At 32.8% G+C, this 6,112-nt stretch overlaps 1 long non-coding RNA gene and 1 pseudogene across 1 annotated transcript; both read right to left on the bottom strand.

The window, feature by feature from the left end:
* Positions 1-228: 228 nt before the first annotated feature.
* Positions 229-3,452, bottom strand: LOC108759094 (mitochondrial import receptor subunit TOM70-like; annotated as a pseudogene).
* Positions 3,453-4,641: 1,189 nt separating this feature from the next.
* LOC108759095 (uncharacterized) lies at positions 4,642-5,006 on the bottom strand. The gene is made up of 2 exons (XR_001939984.1): positions 4,951-5,006; positions 4,642-4,869 (listed from the first exon to the last, which is right to left on the bottom strand). It is a non-coding gene; the product is annotated as an uncharacterized LOC108759095 (long non-coding RNA).
* Positions 5,007-6,112: the final 1,106 nt, after the last annotated feature.

Raw genomic sequence — 6,112 nt, forward strand, 5'->3', positions numbered from 1 at the left:
GGCTGCCACATATATATATATATATATATATATATATATTTGATGATCGAATATAACGTAAAGTTGCAGTAAATTTGATGTACATCTGTCTATCTGGGTGGTATCTTAACATCAAATCGTAATTATAGGATTTGAAGCCAGTCAAGTCCAAAAACCAGTTGACGTTGTTTGTAAAATCTTTATTGTGATGATAAACTAAACTATGAAAGTATGAAATAAAATCGTAACTTAACATTTAGCGGATTCATTCATAAACACGAATATCCGCGTATCAAAATAACCGAAAAAATCGAAATGCTTGTCTCCAAATTGATTCTTGATGTGAAGTTCTATTTTTGCTGCGTCTCTCAAGGAGTATAGGTTTAGCACTTTCTTAAATATACGACAGCACACTAACGCTTTGTCAAAAAATCTTATTGCTTCTTCTATGTTTCCCCTAAATTAAAAAAATGAATTCCAGAATATTTTCATTAAAAATCTTCGAATTCGGAATATTTTCAACGAAACAATTTTCTTTACGTAAGTCATGTATGTGACTACGATAAGTTATTTAAAAAAATTTTCAAGTACAATAATTATGAAAACGATAGGAAACGTACCTTTTTATTTCGATGATTCCTAACCCTTCATATGCAGAACTGCACTTTTCATCCAATTCTATCGTTTTCTTAAGGTATACCTCAGCTTTATCGTCGAAATAACCGCTCCAATTAAATTGCAAAAAGGCTCTCTGCAGATAAACTGAAGACATAGATGTGTTCTCCGGATGTTTCTTTATTATTTTAGTAAAATAAATATGAGCTTTTTGGTACTGTCGAGCGTCGGACATCATCTAAAATTAATTGAAAATTTTAACAATGAATCAAAATGTAAATGGTAATAATTTATCACTCCCATCTCTTTGTTATTTCAATTATCTTTCTTTAAAAAATTATAAGTAGTTTTACATACCCTACAGTAATATCGATAACAAAATATACAATCAGGGAGATTTGTATATTTTTCTAAAACTTTCTCGGAAGCTCTCACAGCCGCTTCGACTAATCTTACATCTTTATTTAACATCGCAATACAATAATCTGTGTAGCATTTTTGTATGCATGCCATGCTGAAGTTTGAATTGTATTCAAGAGCCTTTTCAAAATCGTGTTTAGCTTTGTTTAGTTTGCCTATGTGCATATATAACTGAAATTACGAAATGTTATATTATTTTATATGTATATTTATATGTATGCTACAAAAATATGCTCAATGTTAATGTGCTTAATACCAATCCTCTTTGATAGTAAATATCGCTGCAATGCGGATTTATACTAATGGCTAAGTCAAAATTCATCAAGGTCATGCCTGGACCCATGAATTTTGCATGTAAGGCCGCTGTCTTTAACAAGGCATTTATCTTTACATTCATCGAATGCATATTCGATTTTCAGTATACATTCTAAGTCTTGAAATGCAAAATCGTATTTGCTCCAAAGTGAATAAAAGGTAGCTCGTAATAATAACACCTTGAGTTTAGTTGAAGGCAATGTATTAAATTCCGGACTTTCAATAATTTCCGTACACAATGGTACTACGTCATCGTATTTCCTATCTTTTAACGCTTGTAGTGGCTTTTTCATAAATCTAATAAGAAACACATTAAAAAGTAAATAATCGCATATACAAAAACAGTCTTCAGCCTATACTTACTCTGGAATATTTTCTGGACATCGAAGTTTAGAAAACACTGGATCTTGAGAAAAAGATATAATATAAATTTCGACGGAAGACTTACTAATTAGCATAAGTAACTTTCTGCTTGCCCAATATTCATGAGTATGTTGTTTCACTAAAAATAATTTCCATTGCAAGTAATTAAATTTCTGTTATGTTTCAAATCTTGTTCCAATTTTCCGTGAATAACTTTTACTTGATACAAAGTACTATTAATATGTAACTCACCAAGCTTTTCAAAGATTACTTTTGCCTTTACACGGGAAATAGAATGAGAAAACCCTTCGTAAATACACGCGGTAGTCATATCCTTCAAGGCTGCTTCCAAATCCTCCGTTGCTCCAATACACGTGCCCGACGAAGCAAAGCTTTAATATATTTTGGATTTAGTTCTAACGCTTTTGTACAATCTGCCTTTACGGAACTACATTTTTTCCGAAAATTGCAACAATTGTGTACACAGTGACACGTATCACCAACAACTTCGACAATCGATTGAAATCAAATTTTCATGTCAAGCTTATTATGAATGTTACAAGCATCTTATTACCAATTGCTCATACGCAGCCGCTCTATTCTGATAATAAATCGCGAGCTCATCCTTATACTCCTCGGGACAAATGTCGATTGCTTTAGTGTATTCGGCAATGGTTTCGTTATATTTTTTCGTTTTGAAATATATATTTCCTTCGTACTTATACTTTTGCGCTCTTTGCACAGGAATCTAAAACAAAAGAATGTACTTGCATTTATCATTAAAGTAGTACCTTTTTGATAAACTCATAGGCATATAATACCATTACGGAAAGCGCTTCAAGTTATTTCATTGAAATTCTAAGAGATAAATCTATAAACTGTGCATTTCAAAATCTCGTCAAGTTCAGCAGTATTTGCACACAATATATTATTTACTGAAGATTGATGTTCGAAGATTGAGTGATAACGATATTTTGAGATATTGATGGTATATAACTATAGTTATCAATTAGCAAATACGTTAAAAAAAGGAAATTAAAAATCTATTATTTTGGTATTTTTGGGATCCAAGAAATGGACGTTCATAATCGTAAGATACAAGATTTATCCGAAATTCAAAATCCTCTTGGATTGTGAATTTCGAATAAGTGCGTTTTTGCAGTCAACAGAAAACGCTTCCATACAAGGCATGCTGTCTCAACCTCCGACTCGGCTGCAGGAGAAAGCACTTTGGATGGTCCATCGCTATGTCTGTCGTATTCCTCCGCATTTTGTATACCGATGAATCGAGAGTATGATCGAAGGAAACGAATAATAAGTGCGTATCGACTCGTTACATCGCAACCGTGTATAGGGTCAATACTGTACATGTATAGCAGTTCCTCGAATGTATGACAAAATGCTAAAGCCTTACCAGATAAATTTATTGCTTCCTCTATGTTCCCCCTGAAAGAAAAAATGGTGCCTTTTAAAAATTCCAACGTACAATAATTGGAAGAAACGATTATATTGAAAACATACCTTTTTATTTCGATCACTCTTAATATTCCAATACACATAATCTTGCTTGCAACAGAGCATGTATCCAATTTTAATGCTTTGTTCAAGTATTTCTCAATGCTCTTAACATTACAGTTCCACAATAGCAGATAATTAATAGCGCAATTCGGATCTTTTTCTATTGCTTTGACAAAATAAATATGAGCCTTTTGATACTGTTGAGTCGTCAGTAGCGCCAGATTTAACCAGTCGGGGACCATGGGCACAAATAGTGTGGGGGCCCCCTTATAAGGGGAGCAAAATTCAGTGATTTAAAAAATATTCATATAAAATAACGTTATATGAAAATACTTTTAATTAATTTCGTGAATCAAGGTATGACAGTAAAGCTTAAAAATATTGAAATAAAATTAAATAAAATTAATTTTTATTTTTACAAAATACAAAATACTGAGATCAGTCGTAATACATTTACGTAACAAAAAAGCAAATCAATATACATATATAAAACTAACAAAAAACTTTCCGTGCTTTTTTTTCTGCAAAAATCTTTATTACTTTTTCAATATCTATCTCCCGCAATATATCTCGTTCCGTACTCATGATTGTTAAATAATTCAAGCGGTCTTGAATCATAGATGTTCGCAACACATTTTTAATGATGAATAATTTAGAAAATGATCTTTCACCGGTCACGTTAGATATCATTAATGTTAAATATATTCTTAGGACCATTTCAACGTTTGGAAAAGATTCGCGAACTCCTTTGTCAATAATCAGTGAGTACATTGCTTGTTCTTTACTAATGTTCAAGTCGAATTTCAGTAAATCTAAACAAAAATTTCGAAATTGCAATAATTCTGTTTCAAGACCAGAATCTAAATCATTTGAATAAATAATTATTAACCGTTGAGAATTTTCGGTAATTTCGGCATGACTTAATTCATCAAGCTTAGATAAAAATCCAAATCTCGATTCAATTTCTTTGTATGCTCCTATTCTTTGGTTCAAAGCGTTGATAAATGTATCTATTATTGGAAGATATTGAGAGATACGAAATGATTCAGACCAAGAAGACTAGAACCAGGAGAGTCAACTCGGCGTAAAAGCGGTAGTGGGGGTGAGGCAAGAAGTGGAAACGAACGACACCCCCCACTCTTGCGCTTCATCCTCTCTGTTGCTCTACATAGTCGGTTTCAATTCGTGACTGCGCATGTCAACGTACCTTGTTTCTGTTTGATTATTTATGCATTTATTAATTCCATGATATATATTTCCAAAAAATCATACGTTTATACAATTGATTGAGTGTTAAAACTTTATAAGTTTTCAGCAATATTCCGATACAAATGTGGCACTATTAACACACGGTACTTATCGCCAATGATTTCACGTTTCATATGTAATTTGATTATATACGATTTCATTATTAATTGTTTCGCAACAATATTGAGGGCTTATTACAGTTACATTTATTTCAGCAAACGAATCTTATAAAACAATTAATTTTTAGAATAGTTTTTTAAATTTTATACTTCGAAAAAGAAATTATGCTTTTGTTTAAAATTTCAAGCATTCTTGATACATAGGTTTCAGAAGTTGGCTGATCCCACTGCATCCAGGTTAATTCCTCGTTGCGATGATAAACTTTTACATTCATATTAACGTCGAGAACAACTATCAAGAAGGTTGTGAGGTCATCTTCTGATCGAATGAATGCAATGCAATGATTTTGTATGATCATAGTCCAATCTGTACCTGGCAGTTCAATATTCTTGGAGTTTTCCTTTATACGCAAAAACAAACCGCTTTCCTTTGAATCATACATATTTCAATATATTTTATTCCAACGACAACGAAAATATGCCTTTAAAACTCCTTCAAACGTTAATAATATTCTGTAAATAAAAAAAAATTACTGTAATCATGTTCCAAAAGTTGTATACAATACAGGATTTGCCTATAAACAAGTTATAGCGTTCATTTAATGACCATCATGTGCAGTATAATTTCTTTTTACAACTTACATTCTGTTTTTTCTTCTGCTGTTTACTCCTTGATTGGATTTCCGAATTCTGTTTTATTTGCAAGTGACAATGTTACGTTAAGATTATAGCCACCAAGAAGACTAGAACTTCTTGGTTATAGCTCACAACCGATGCGCGCATGCGCAAACTTTGGGACGATGCTCAGTGAACTACTGAGCATCGTCCCCAACAGGGTGGGGACGCTGCGCAGTGAGATTGAGCATCGTCCTCAACAGGGATTGGGGGTAAGCAGCGGGTGACGCTTTTTGACTCACCCCCACCACGCGAGTTGACTCTCCTGGTTCTAGTCTTCTTGATTCAGACACTGAAAATTCAACTTCTGGTGTTTCAGGATCATTAGGAGAGTTTAAACGAACATTTCTCTTTCGAATACGATTGCTTTGATATTTCGTTATTTCAGTTAGTTTTTTTCCTAAATCCTCATAGTGTGAAAAGTTATCTCGTTTTTCTGCGACGTATTCTTTTAATGATTTTATGCATGAAATTGCGGTATTTAACAGTATTCTAGGATTTTGAATCATGCTGCTAGTTTTATTCAAGTTTTGAAGAATATCATTCCAAAGCGACGCCATGATCCCAGTTTCTAAACGACACATTTTTTTATGAAGACCTGAAGCTTCGCATCGAGTTTTAGTATCGTAATTAGTATTTTGAGATATATCTATTAATAAAGTATCTCTGATTGATTTATAACCAAGTACAAAAGCTTCATTAGCATCTCCTCGAGCACTCCATCTAGTGCATTCAACTCGTTGTGGCATTTTTATTTTGACTTTTCCGGTTTTATCTGATTCTAATGCTTCTTTAAGCAATGCCCAACGCCAATCTGAAGCTGAAAAAAATACGTAAATAGATTGAAGGAACATGAAATA

This window comes from Trachymyrmex cornetzi, unplaced genomic scaffold, assembly GCF_001594075.2.
Source record: "Trachymyrmex cornetzi isolate Tcor2-1 unplaced genomic scaffold, Tcor1.1 scaffold167, whole genome shotgun sequence".
In the NCBI taxonomy this organism is placed as follows: domain Eukaryota; kingdom Metazoa; phylum Arthropoda; class Insecta; order Hymenoptera; family Formicidae; genus Trachymyrmex; species Trachymyrmex cornetzi.